This window comes from Pinus tabuliformis, chromosome 5_2, assembly GCF_031772625.1.
Source record: "Pinus tabuliformis cultivar Carrire ecotype Pingquan chromosome 5_2, CPIR1, whole genome shotgun sequence".
Taxonomy (NCBI): domain Eukaryota; kingdom Viridiplantae; phylum Streptophyta; class Pinopsida; order Pinales; family Pinaceae; genus Pinus; species Pinus tabuliformis.
In genome coordinates this window covers 498,861,487-498,875,903 of record NC_142306.1, presented here as the reverse complement: position 1 = coordinate 498,875,903, position 14,417 = coordinate 498,861,487, and the positions used below count along the sequence as shown (strand labels likewise).

The 14,417-nt window shown below is 35.9% G+C and overlaps 1 long non-coding RNA gene across 1 annotated transcript in view; it reads left to right on the top strand.

The window, feature by feature from the left end:
- The first annotated feature begins 5,347 nt into the window (after positions 1 to 5,347).
- LOC149159884 (uncharacterized) overlaps positions 5,348 to 14,417 on the top strand; it is a 92,887-nt gene continuing 83,817 nt past the window's right edge. Inside the window, exon 1 of the long non-coding RNA XR_016261166.1 lies at positions 5,348 to 5,623. This is a non-coding gene — a long non-coding RNA (uncharacterized LOC149159884). The remainder of the gene's footprint in view (positions 5,624 to 14,417) is intronic.

Here is a 14,417-nt window from a genome sequence, read left to right as displayed (position 1 = left end):
TTGAACTTAAATCCTTCACTAGAAGGCCATGAAGATATGAGATAGACTTGAGCATTATTGACCCACTGTAAATAATTTAAGATAGGAGATTGTGTACTGTGTGAGTGATCTTAGTGTGTGTTGTGTCCAAACCCTTGTTTGATTAGAACCCCTTTTTTGCAATTGAAGAGAGTTGTAGCTCAACTTTCGGGAGTGAAGTTGCTTGTACGCTATCAGAGGAATCGCTATTGTGATTTAGCTGCTCCAATCATCCAATCGATTTTCTGGAGGAAATAGGATGATTGCTAACTGCATCTGGATCACTCAATTTGCAGGAAGAGGGGCGTGACATTGTCATTGTTGTTGTTGGAAGAAGATCTACGCAGAGATGATTTCCAGTTCGTGTGAGAGAGCTAGAGGCTCCGTATTCACCGATTAATTAAGAACTGATCTGACTTCCCTAGGTGCCATTGTTAGCCACGAGTCAGTTGATCATTGTTCTTCATTTCGTTCCTAATTTTCCCGTTTTGTTTGTCATCCATCGCCATCAAGGTCTAAGCGGTGGAAGATTGCAGCTTCAGGTTCGAAGGATTATGCGTTGTCATATTTTCGGACGTCAGAGAGGAGGCTGTGAACCCCAGCACCACGAGTTTCATAACTTTTTTGGCATTGATTTGATTTATAGATGGTGCAGGAGTCATTCTCATCTAGAGGGCTTTGCATGGCGGATTCACTGCATACATTTGTAGGCACAGGAAGCATTGTTCAGAATACCACAATGGTGATGAGCGGGGCCTTGGATCTTGAATTTGAGCTGCATCCCGTTGGATTCACGTTATGTCAGGGGTAAGGAATAATTTAATTTTAATGGCTGGATTTGGCAACATTGTTTGACATTGTGTCGCTATGTATGTAAAGGGTAATTAGCAGTCTAATAGTCTCCTAATGTGGCCATCTATGTAAGGATAATCTTGTGGCTTATTTGTTAAAAAAAAATTGGGAGAGATGTTTTAGTGTTCTGGTTTTTAAAAAAGAGTTTGTGGTTCTTAAACTAGAAGCTTTAGGCATCAATTCTTGTGTGCCTTTATTGGTTATAAATTGGGTTAGCAGTTTTTAAACTAGAAGCCCCGGTGTTCGAAACACCAATTCTTGTAAGGTCAATTTGTTTGATCAACTTTTGAACACATTCACTATCGAGACCTCGATCCTATCAAGTGACAGATAGATGAGCAGAGTTGTCAATATTGTTGATCCTGCAAAGTTCATCAACAATGGTCAGAGGCTGTTATGTTTTAAATGGAGGTCCACTGACAGATCGAAGATGTGGTGGTGCAAGAGTGGAGTTTGTGAGATTCTAGAGTGGATGTGGGTGCTAATGAAGACCAGTCTGATAAAGATTTATTGATTGTTGTAATATGTGTTTTTCTTGTTATCCATGTAAGCATTAAGGGAGGATGTTGGAATTAATGCTTCCATGTCATGTGTAGTTGTCATTAGGAGTTACGAGGGGTTAGTCTAGAAGTTCTTGTTTCCAATGTGTGATTTGTAATGATGATCTGGTTGTGTTGAAGTCAGTAAAAATATTAAGTGAGATTGTGTTGTGTGTAATTGCTCTGCTCTCTCTTTATTTTTTCAATAAATAAATCTTAATTAAATTATGGAAAATTTGATTTTAAGATGATGAATAAATTTTCTTTTGGAACACTCAGCCTTAATATCCATAAGCACTAGTATTCTTTCTGTCCTTTTATATATATTAATTAAAATAAAAATTAAAATATATTATTATTATTATTATTTTCAAATTAAATTAAAAAAAATACATTGACCTACATATGATATTCAATCATATATATATATATATATATATAAAAGTAATATTAGTTAAAATTTTAATCAATCACAAATCTAAAGGTGATTCTAATTAATCATGAAAAAAATAATCCAAAGGTCCTACAAAGTATGAAACCTTGCTCTTATACCATATGTAACAACCACAAAATTAAAATAGGCAACTAATTAGATCAATCATGTGATTAATAATCAGCACATAACTATTCCTCTAATTAACATAGAATTTTCTAAAACACGAGTAGAGATGACTTACTTGTGACGATAACATTCTTTACTTGTAATTTCAGAATTAAACATTATTTGAATGTTGCTAACTGCAACAATTTTTTGGGGACGAATCTCCACCAAATCATATGCTCAATTGCACATAATCTTTGTACAGTTGGCCACCCCAAAGCCCTCAATCAATGTATTATTGCTAGAGAATCATTTGTCTCACAACACTTTTCTTCCAAGAGAATGGATGAAGGAATCATGAATCTCATCTTCTTCATTATCCATTGAATAGACCAAACAATGGAAAGGAGTTCTCATGCACACATTCCATGTGCCAACATGTAATTTTTGTTTCTGTATTTTAAGTTTTACTTAATTTCATATTTCTCTTAATTTAATTCTTCCTTATTTTATTCATTTTCACTTTTTGTTAACTTTACTTGTTTTTTACTATTTTTACAGTTTACTTTTATATATATTTAACTAGAACTCTAGTATTATTATTTACTATTTTATTTATTTATTATTATAATATTCTCTTCATTATTTATTATGATTATATTTTCTTTAATTTTTTATTATTTATTTACCATTATTATATTTTTTTTACTGTTTATCATTTATTTACTTATTTTTTAATATTATATTATTTTATTTATTATTATTATTATTTCTATTATTATTATGGGACATTACATACTCCCCCTCTTTAAGGAACTTCTTCCTGAAATTAAGTTATTCATTAATTCGTGTTTTCCCTACATCCTCTATTGAGCTAGTATAACCAATAGGCATCGAAAGTTTACACAACACCGTTAAAATTTCAAGGAATATTTTTCCTTTTTCTCACTTTAGGAAACAGGCATAAGCTTCATCAGTTTGTACCATAGCCCAAGGCCCATACCTACCACATGCCTCATCTACCCCACAGTAGGCACCTGACTCAATACTTTATGTAGTAGCACTCCAAGCATCTCGAAATTTTGGCTCACTCCCTCCACACTCACTAAGGTGCATAGCCCCAAGCATTGAATTCATTACAATCCCACCAAACTTTGACATCCCAATCCAATATCAAGCACCTGGCCTACAATATTAGGCACTTGACCTCCTTAAGATGATCCCATAGCCCTTCAAGAGCTATACAAGATAAAGGAACCACTCGCATATCTAGTGTTGATTGATTTTTTCCCCGACCCATATGGTGTTATATATTCTCCCTCGTAGGTATCGTCTCCTACGAGATCATCAAATAACCGACCCTCCCGACCCATTTGTGGATTTCCTATCAATCACCACATCTCAACATGCAACCAATGCATTAGTTATAATCATAATATCATATAAAATAATCCATATGCCAATTCTTGCATGTCATCTTGATAATATAACATCATTGTTATCACAAATAGTAAAGAATTGCATGCTCTTGCATGTGGTAAGAACTTCATGTGATTACCACATGCTTCACATCATAAAATACCCTCATAAGTTATAACATCAACATATTTGTATTGAGATATTTCATGACATCACATAATAAATTAACCACATGTCAATATACATCATATCATAGCATCGTGATCCCTATGCATATCATATCCATCATGAAGATTCAACATCATTATCATAACAAATAACTAATTAAGAACCACTTTTACATCATTATCCTCATACCATCATATCGTAATACCTCATCCCCATATTCTACCGAACAATTCTATGTCAGCATAACACTTAACTAAAACCATAACTAAAATCATAGTGTATGATCTAGATGTATAAATAACAATAGGATATGATTTAGATGCTCCACAAAAGTATCTATCTAAACTCAAATATTTCATCATGATTATTCATAAGTCCAAATCTCCAGTCATTTTCTACGGTAGTTGTCGCTTATGGTTGACTTATTTATGAAATTCCAACTCACTTACCTAAAGTATCTATCTATTATTCATTTTAATTCATTTGCTCATTATGTGTTGATCATAGTCACTATGACTACGATTCATTATCATTAATATGAAATTTGAAAATTTCTCCTTTGTCATTCCTTTTTAGATAACTTCTTCAACCATATATCATTAACATCAATACTAAATTACCCTCTTTAGATCATATATTTATTGCTAAATGCCATTTTCACATCTCATCAATCATTCAATACTCATCATACCACAAAACATGTAATATGAAATAACATAAAATGTTTTATCATCCCTTCATTCTTCCATAACCTAATCACTATATTTCACTTAAATAAACGAAATCCTATAACAAAATTTACTTATTACAATTTATTTGATTTATTCACAAAATTATCCAAAAATGAAAAATAAAAAAAAATGGTTAAATAAAAATATCTCCCATAAAATATTAAAAACATAACGTCCATTTTAAAAACATGGTCGCTTCAAAAGAATTATAATAAAAATATCTAATAATATTAAACCTAATTATATAATTAATCGAAAACACAATAGGAAAAATAAATATCAATTATTAAATGATCAAATACAATATAAAACTCCATATTTTATATATTTATTAATTTCTTTATATGATTATTAATTTCCTTATATATTTATTAATTTCTATAGTTAATAATCCCTTAATGCACAATTTCTAAAATAACACGCTTGTTAAAAATATTGCATGTTAAAAATATTTAAGTCTATTCGTTTTAACATATAGATTTTAAATAATAAGATACATCGCCACTGTATCTAATAGATAAAGTTACAACCAAATAAAAATAGTCAAGGCCTTTCGTTGCATTTTGGTCTCTTTGCATTTTTGTTCCATAAATATTATTGTTGAAGTGGATTCGTATTCTCATAAAGATGCCATATTATCATATCAGACTTCTCACGGAGGCCGTTATGCAATTTTGACCCATATTGACATCACCTACGGAAAGAAATTTTAATCATGGGAGGGCGATGCCGGAACACGGGAGAGAAGCGGAGTCATAACAGGCGCTGATAGAGTCCAGCAGACTACAGCCACCCGCCATTTCCGCAGACAGACAGCGTGTGCTCTCACTCCTTAAGGAAATGGGTCCTCACCTTAGGAAGACAGGGAGTCTATCTCTCATTGGTTCTCCACAGGATTGTCGCTTTCTACAGTGACACCTCGCTGGAAGAGTGGTTTTCCGCATGCAATCTTTCTCCTCGACACGTTGTGCAGACGGAACGTTCTCTCCATGCAGAAAGCCATCTGGGTCTATTCCTGTCTTCACTGTATTTAGTTATAAATATCTCTCAGACAGTCGAGCTGTAGTTTCCTTCTTTTATCCGCTAAGGGTCCTAAGTCTGTTATAAAAAGACAACTCTCTCTGTTCAGAGTTGGTGGCCATATCTTCCTTAACAGGCGAATGTTTTTTTATGGGGTCTAGACTGCGTAATTCATAGAAGTTGAATTGTCACACTCTCTGTTTGCTTGCTATTCTGAGAAGCTGCTGTTTAAAGTTTCATGCTGATCTGTTCTTGATGCGCTATGATGTTATGACAAAGATGGTTTTCACAAAAGATGCTCTCTCTTCCGCATGTTCCGGCATCGCATGATAAAGGTTAGTTTCTTTCAATCTATTTCCCTTATTTGCTTCTTAGTTTATCAGGGTATTATCTCTGAAGATGATTACCAGTCAGTCTTTTATATGTTTAAGGTTCTGATTTCTATGTAGACAAGGTGACAGTTCTTGAAATGGTTATAAAATGCTCAAATCCATTTTCCATAAGATAAAGAATTCTCTTGTCTTCTATAGTCCGTGTACTGATATTCGTATCAGATTTGGGAGATGGTGGTGCGTATTTCAGTTCGTTTGCTGCTGTGTGGACTGCCATGACCTATTCTCTTCAAATCCGCCTTCCTCCACCTGAAAGGTAGTTTCAAGAGTCGCCTGAAAACCAGGGTATGTTCCTGGTTCTTTCTCATCTCTCCGGCCACCTGAAACTCTTGATTTTCTCTAGGGTCCTTTCAGCCTTTATTATTCTCACACTCCATCCGGTACGTAGGATCTCTTCCATTTAAAGACTTAGCTGTCTTGGGGATAGAGTAGTCCTCTTAAACTGATTTCCGCTAGTTCCACCTATCTCTGGAGTCTTCCTCTGTACTGGTCTAATATCCTTTTCTCTCTCATTCCTTTATTCTTCCACATTCCGAGAAATCCTCCTGTCAGAATTATAATCTTTGTTTCTGTACTGCCCTGGCATTCAAATTTTAAGCGCTTACTTCGGGCAGGTTTTCTCTCACTCTTCTTTATTAGATCAGTCCTTTCTGCATCGGCCACCTCATCCAGGTCTTTTCAATATAAGAGGTAATTTTAAGGAAGGTGGTTCTCGGTGGTTGGTCGCTGTTTATGGTTCTAGTGGCTGACAGTGACATTACTGCCAATGGATGACTCGGACTCTCCAGCCACGCGAGAGCTGATCCAGGCAGCAATTCAAGCTGAAGAGATCCGGTCCAATCACCCCATTACTCCAGGCTGGCATGCCACCGTGGAGGATATGATCATAAAGCCTGCTGTTAGAGGACCACTTAAGTCTAATAAGGTTTCTTCCATAAATGTCGGTTCCCCTGCCACCTTCCATTCAAGGGATAGGAATCCTGTCAAGACCGACCCGTCTCCAAAAGCCATTTGTGTTGATGGACTCACCCTCACAGAAAGAATTGATAGCCTAAGGAAACTGTCGCTGGTCGGGAAATGGCAATTTCCCGAGATGGAGGATCAGGACATGCGAAAATGGCTATCGGTTAAATGGGCTCCCCTGATCGGGTATACCCCAATCATTTCCCGCCTGATGAAGGATTGGTATTCCTTCCATTTTCTGAAAGAGTCTGATGTGGAGATTATCTTCAAAAATCCCTGGGTTTACGGAAGAAGCTTTCTAGCATTATCACGCTGGTATGCAGGTTTTGACCCCTTAAAAAACACTCCCTCTAACTGCTTGATCTGGGTGAAGCTCCCAAATCTGCCGCTGGAGCTTTGGACGGAAGAAACACTTTCAAAAATAGGGAACTCGATAGGCAGGTTTGTCTATGTAGATCCCTGGTGCAGAGGCGAGTCTGATAAGAGAGTCGCCTGGGTTCTTATCGAAAAACCTTACAAAGGCGGTTATCCAGATCTCTTAGAAATTGCATGGGGAGACAGCAAAATCCTTCAAAGGCTAGATTTTTGGGGCATCCCCTTTAGATGCTCCTTTTGCCATAAGACGGGCCACTTGATCAGGAACTGTAGCCATCGCCTACTCCATAAGAACAGAAAATCGAATATCAGACAGGCCAGACTTTCTGAATCTGATTTCTCCCAGGAAGCTGGTACATGGACCTCTGGAATGCAACAACAGCCGCAAAACAAGGGGAAAATATCTCAGTCTTTGGACCCTCCTCCTGAACCTGATCCCCTCTATTCATATAGAGATTCACAGGTCCGCACAGATTCTGTTTCCTCGCCACCTATAAACTCTCTTATTCCTGAACCCCGCGAGGACACTCCAGTTCCTCCTCCGCCTGAAATGAATAAATCTGATCTCGTTATAGGCTCTCTCCCTATACAAATCTCTTCCTCTTCCCCGTCTCCGTTAAATCCTCGTCGAGATGATTTGAAAGGAAAAGATCCTATCCGGCTCCATGATACCGACCCTCATCTTGACCGCTCCCCGGGTTTTGCATCCCCTGCCTCTTTGGAAAACATGTTTGACAGTGATATAGAAGGTATCCTTAACAAGAATTCACTGTTGCTTGAACCGCTTACCATTCATAAGCCGCCGAACTCGCCCAATGTGTCCATCAGCCCTCAATCCGCCAAAAACATCACTGTCAGGAAGAAAACCAAGGGGGGTACTCGCCATTTTAGAGGGAGGACTGTTGCCTCCGATCAAGATGTGAGAAATTTTTCTCTGGTGGAAATCCCGGTTCTTGATTCACCTGATTTTCGGCCCCTTAGAGCATACGAGGCTGGGCAAGCATCAAAATGACTTTCCTCATCTCAATGAACATAAGGGGATTGGGCGCAGCCCCAAAATTCAATGCGCTAAAGGATGTTTTTTACTTGTCCCACCCGAAAATTATTTTCATCCAGGAGACCATGCATCCCAGTTTTGCTTCCATAGCTTATTTTAGAAGAATGTTCCCTGCGTGGCATATGGCGGCCACGGAAGCTAACGGTCTTTCGGGTGGCCTGGCGGTCCTGTGGGACCCGGTTTGGGTAAAGGCTAAAGCATTTAAATGCTTTGCAGGAATCCTAATTCAGGCTTCTATCAGAGGACAATCTCGCTCTCTTAACATGTTGAACATCTATGCCCCATACAAAAACAGATTGGCCTTTTGGGAAAAACTTTTTGACTCTCACATTCTTGAGATCGATTCGCTGCTAATAGCCGGTGATTTTAACTTGACTCTCAATTCTAATGAGTGCTGGGGGAGCTGCAGGAATTTCGACCCTCTGGCAGAGAGAATAAAAAAGGAGCTTCTCTACAGGAACTTATCGGATATTGCTCCTGACAGAATGTTTCCGACCTGGGACAATTGTAGAACTGGTCAAGCATATGCAGCTAAAAGGATTGACAGAGTTATCATTCATGCTAGTGTAATTGGTTTCATGGGTATGCCTGTTGTAACAGTCGGGAAAGATCACTCTTCGGATCACAGGCCCATCTCCCTAACCTGGCAAGGGAGCAATTTCAGAGTGGGATACTCTTTCAAATTTAACAGGCAAATATTGGAGGATCAATCCTTCAATGATATTATCTCAGAGAATTGGAAGCGCATTCAAGACTCTGATCTGGCCCCTCTCATGCCTTTCCGAGAAAAACTAAAGAGGCTGAAAAAAGTTTCGAAAAGCTGGCAAAAAAAGAAGAACAGATTGGACAAAGATGAACTCATATGCATCCGCAGGGAACTGGATAGCCTTTGGGAGCATGCTGACCCAAATCATCTCTCTTTCGACATGAAAAACAAGATTAGAAAGTTGGAAAAAAGGAAAAATAAGCTGCTCCTAGAAGAGGAGGAATCATGGCGCCTCAAAAGCAGAGCCATCTGGCTCAAAGCAGGTGACAGGAACACAAAATTTTTCCACAAGTTTGCCAATGCGAGAAGAGAAAAAAACTCTATCTGGAGGATCAGAGATGATCAGGGAAACAATCTACTCTCACAGGATCAAATCTCGGCGGAGGCTGTTCGTTTCTTCCAAAACCAGTATAAAAGAAGGGAGATTGATATCCAGGACGCCTTATGGAGTATTGAGAATGTGCCAGAAATGTTCAACAATGATGCAAATGAAGATTTCACAAGGCCCATCTCTGAGGATGAACTTTTAAAGGCCATGAAATCCTTCAAGAAGGATAAAAGCCCGGGGCCTGACGGCTAGCCAATAGAATTCTTCCTACACTATTTTGATCTCTTCAAACGGGATTTTTGGGTATGGTGGACGCTTCCCGGATGGCTGGGAATATACACTCTGCAACAACATCTACATTTATAGCGCTTATCCCAAAAAAACATAGCGCTGAAACCTTTCAGGACTTCCGGCCAATATCATTATGTAACATCACTTTCAAAATTATCTCTAAAATTGTTGCAGAACGTATGAAGCCCATCCTATCCTCCTATATTTCCAGAGAACAGCACGCTTTTTTAAAGGGCAGAATAATCTTGGACGCGGTTGCCATGACTCAAGAAAGCCTCTACAAAATAATATCGCAGAATATGGATGCTGCTATTCTCAAAATCGACTTGCAAAAGGCTTATGATTGTGTCGATTGGGGCTTTTTGAGAATCCTGTTAGCAAAAATTGGTCTAAATTCCCAAGGGGTCAATTGGGTCATGTCATGTGTAGAAAATGTTAAGTATTCGGTGATTGTGAATGGCATTCCTTCCATTTTCTTTCAAGCTGAGAGGGGTCTCCGCCAGGGATGTCCCCTCTCTCCTCTGCTATTCATTCTGGTGATGAACTCCCTTAGCAGTCAGATCAACAAAGCTGTTGCGGAGAAGAGATGCCTTCCAGTAAAAATCTGCAAGAACATTTCCATCTCTCATAGTCTGTTCGTTGATGACATTCTCATCCTTGCTATGCTCTGTAGGGCTTCCTGGACCTGCATAAACGACATTCTCCTAAGATTTCAGAGAGCCACTGGCCTGATCATCAACAAGGAAAAATCTTTCCTTCTCCATAATGATGGGATGTTAGATACTGTAAAATGGATTTCGGACCTGTTGGGTATTGCCACAAACTCGCTGCAGCTCGGATTCAAATATCTGGGTTTTCCTCTAAAGGCTAAAGGACATTCAATCAGGGACTGGCAATGGCTACTGGACCGATTCTACAAGAGAATTGCGCAATGGGAATACAAATTTCTCTCTCTTGCGGGCAGGCTTATTTTAGTACAGTCAGTCCTTTGTCAACTGTCTGTCTTCTGGGCACATATTTATTATCTTCCAAGCAGTATTGTTAATCAGATGAACAGGCTGATTGCAAACTTCCTTTGGGGAGGCCATGCAAATCAGACAAAAATCCATCTTGTCAAAATTGCTTCCATTGCTGCCCCAAAATTTATGGGTGGATGGGGCCTGAAGAACATTCGCGCCTTTGGAAACGCTTTGCTCTGTAAAACTCTTCACAGAGGCGTATTTGGGGACGGGCCGTGGAGTAATCTCTTAAGGACAAAATACCTCAAAGGAAAACCTGTTGAATTCTGGTATAGAAAGCAATCCTTGGGAATCAGAAAAGGCTCGCTGATATGGAACAGTTTCCGCAAGGTTCAACCCCTCTTCATGTCCAAATTCTGCTGGACCCTATATTCTGGATCCAACATTCTTGTTGCCTTCGATTCCATCTTATCAGGCAAGGGGTTCTCTTTTCCACATCCGCTGCTGCACGAATTTCACAGGCTGGGGATCTTTACATGGGACAAATTGATTAAGGGGTGGACAGCTGCCTCTCCGATCTGGAAGGAAGGTGAAGACCTTCATCTATCTCGTCAGATGCTTCCCTTATGGCGGTCGACAAAGGAGCGGCTCATTAGCTTGGGGGTCTCCAGGACAGGCGACCATGATTGCCTGGTTTGGTCCATTCATAAGCTGGTCAGCGTTAAGAACATTTATGAAGACTTGTTTTCCTTTGCTACAGAGAATTCACATCCTCTCTTTCCTACCTGCTTCTGGAAAGCAGCTTGCCCGATGAAGATGGTTATCTTTTCCTGGTTGGTATTCTGGAATAAGAACCTCACATGGGAGTCATTGCAAAGGAGATGCTGGCAGGGACCCAGCCGATGTTCCATGTGCCTGAAAGCTTCGGAAACAAACCTGCATATGTTCTTCCACTGCCCATCGTCCCTTCAAATCTGGTATGATTTATCATTGCATTATGTTTTCCCTCTCATCCGTTTCTCTTCTGTCCAGGAAGGAGTTCTTTGGTGGAGTGGGCAACCGCCCTCTAGGAGGTCGCTGTTCCATAAATATTATTGTTGAAGTGGATTCGTATTCTCATAAAGATGCCATATTATCATATCAGACTTCTCACGAAGGCCGTTATGCAATTTTGGCCCATATTGACATCACCTACATGTACGCTAAGGTCACTCAACAAATCTTTACTCAAGGTTACTTAGTTGGACCGATTTTCCAAGAAACACTGTAACTACTTACATTGCGGGGTTACCAATTCAATCAATATTGGGTATTTACCCCCATTGATATTAATAAATTTTATTTTCTTTCTTATCTCTACAGCGGTTTGGCTATATCGGAATTGAGACTGTCCTAAACTAAAACATAACATTGATTACTTAGATTATTGCATCCCATCCATTTTATTTGGCGGTATATTTACTCTTCAAAAATATTAAAGTAGAGAAATTTTGATTTTAAGATGATGAACAAATCTTTCTTTTGGATCACTCAGCTTTAACATTCATAGCGATTAGTAATCTCTCTCCTTTTAAATATATAAATTAAATTAAAGTAAAATTTTACTATTATTTTTGAATTAAATTAGAAAAATATATATGCATATATATATATAATATTCAATATATATAATTATTTATTAAATTATATATATATCAAAAGAAATATTAATTAAAATTTTAATCAAACATGAATCATCTAAAAAGTGATTCTAATTAATCATGAAGACAATAATTCAAAGTTTTTACAAAGTTTCAAATCTTTCTTGTTACTATATGTAACAACCACAAAATTAAAGTAGGCAATTAATTAGATCAACCATGTGATTAATAATCAACAAATAACTATTCCTATAATTAATATAGAATTTTTTGAAATACTAGTAGAAATGACTTACATGTGGTGATAAAATTCCTTACTTGTGATTTTAGAGTTGGAGGCTATTTGAATCATGCTAACTGCAACAAAGTTTTGGGGACGACTCTCCACTGAACAGTACGCTTAGGTGCACATAATATTTCTACAACTGGCCATCCCTAAGCCCTCAATCAATGTACTACTGCGAGAAAATCCTTTGTTTCACAACATTTTTCTCCAAGGAAATTGATTAAGGAATGATGAATTTCATCTTCCGCATTGTCCATTAAATAGACCAAACAATGAAAAGATGTTCGTATGCGCACATTCTATGTGTTAACATGCAACTTTTATCTCTTTATTTTAAGTTTTACTTAATTTAATATTTCTCATAATTTAATTCTTTTTTATTTTACTCATTTTTTCTTAAAACTTTACTTATTTTTCTTATTTTCATAGTTGTTTTAATTTTTTTTTGGTTAATTTACTTATTTTTACTATTTTTATAGTTTACTTATATATTTATTTAGAACTCTAGTATTATTATTTACTATTTTATTTATTTTTTATTATTATATTGTGTTCATTATTTATTATTGTTATTTTTTCTTTAATTTTTTATATTTATTTACCACTATTATGTTTTGTTTATTGTTTATCATTTATTTACTTATTTTTTAATGTTATATTATTTTTATTATTATTCGGGGAGATTACAAAATAAACTCAAGTTATTAATATTATAAACTAAAGAGATTAATAAACCTTAGAGATTATTCTTCAATCCTAATATTATAAACATTTTATAATCTTTTGAACCCTTACATTATAAAGCCTAATATTAAACCCAATACTATAAACCTTAATATCATATCATATACCACAAACCCTAATATTATGACCATAATGGTTGACCATAACCATATTAAACCCAATATTGTAAGCCCTTATATTATACCATATACTATAAGCCCTGATGTTTTGACCATAATCGTTGATCATAATGCTCATCCAATAAAATTCACCAACATGGTTGAGCATACCATATACTATAAATTTTAATGTTACGACCATAATGCTCGATCAACATGATTGACTAATATGGCTAACCATGGTTTAATATTATGACTAACCATAGTTGATCATTCTAACTAGATTGGTTCATCATGATTGACTATGATTAACCTTCGTAGACACTAATTCACTAATAAACCTCTGTATATATATATATATATAAACCCAATATGATAAACCAAATATTATAAGGCTATTATTATAAAGTCTTATAGTAAATGCCCAATATTACAAACCTTAATATTATAAATCTAATTTTATGACCATAAAGCTTCACCAATATGGTTGATGATAATGGTTAGCCATTGATGATGGACATATTTAACCAAATTTTACCATGGTTGACCATGGTTCACAATTATCACTGATCACGATTGACCTTTAAATCAATAAATTTATATAGAAAGCTAATATTATAAAATCTAACACTAAATCAAACATTATAAACAAAATATTAAATTCAATATTATTAACCATAATATTAAAGCCAATTTTAGAAATCATGTATTAAACCAAATATTATAAAGCCTAGTATTGAACTCAATATTTTAAAAGCTAAAATTATATACCCAATATTAAACCCAATTTTAAAAACTCTAGTATTAAACCCAATATTATAAATCTTAATACTGAACCGAATATTATAAACACTAATCTTAAATCCAATATTATAATACCTAAACTTAAACTTAATATTATGACGAAAATGGTAGTTAATATCATTGAGCATATTCAACCAGATTTCATTATTAATATTATATTAATGAAATAACTATGATATTGTTTCCAATATTAATTGGTTATTATTAATCATATATATTTGTATTTGTATTTTAATAACTAATATTAATATTATAGATTATCAACAATAATATATAATAATAATTATTATTATTACTTCAATATTTTTCTCAATAGTTTTTTTCTAAACATTATATTAATGATGTTATTAATAAAGAAAAATTCAATGTTAATATGCTATTATTAATAATATATATTTATATGAATATTTTTAATAACTAATAGTA